This window comes from Orycteropus afer, unplaced genomic scaffold, assembly GCF_000298275.1.
Source record: "Orycteropus afer afer isolate SDZICR_OR568_19922 unplaced genomic scaffold, OryAfe1.0 scaffold00509, whole genome shotgun sequence".
Lineage (NCBI taxonomy): Eukaryota > Metazoa > Chordata > Mammalia > Tubulidentata > Orycteropodidae > Orycteropus > Orycteropus afer.
Window position 1 is genome coordinate 1,166,114 of NW_006922096.1, and position 495 is coordinate 1,166,608.

The 495-nt window shown below is 39.2% G+C and overlaps 1 protein-coding gene across 1 annotated transcript in view; it reads left to right on the forward strand.

Annotated features, from left to right (window-relative positions):
• Window positions 1–495, forward strand: part of DTHD1 (death domain containing 1) — a 146,376-nt gene that overhangs the window by 16,024 nt on the left and 129,857 nt on the right. The gene's annotated exons all lie outside the window — the stretch shown is intronic.

Below are 495 nucleotides of genomic sequence, written 5' to 3' on the forward strand. Positions count from 1 at the left end.
GAAGGTAGTGAGTAATGTATGGTATGCATCATGTCTGAGTCCCTAGGTGGCTCAAATAGTTAAGTACTCCACTACAAACTGAAAGATTGGTGACTTGAACCCACTCAGAGGTTCCTTTGATAAAAGACCTGCCAATCTCCTTCCAAAAGGTCATAGCCTTGAGGCCCTGTGAAGCACAGTTCTACTTTGTAATGAATGAGGTCACTGTGAGTCAGACTCAACTGGATGGCAACTGGTAAACATCATGAAGGAACCTCCCCTCTCGAGAATTTGATATTTTCATTCCTATGAATGAGTGCCAAATGAGTTCAAAGGATTTTGTATCTAATATTTCAGGAGAAGCTATAGTGCTCTTGTCTGAGGTGGTTGGGAAGGAACTTCAAAGGAAGAATTTAGCCATAAACTATGTTTTATAAAATTTTTGGAAAATTGGCTTAAGGGTATGCTGATGCTTTGCATTTATTCTCATATTTACTGAAATATGAGTGTGTGTGT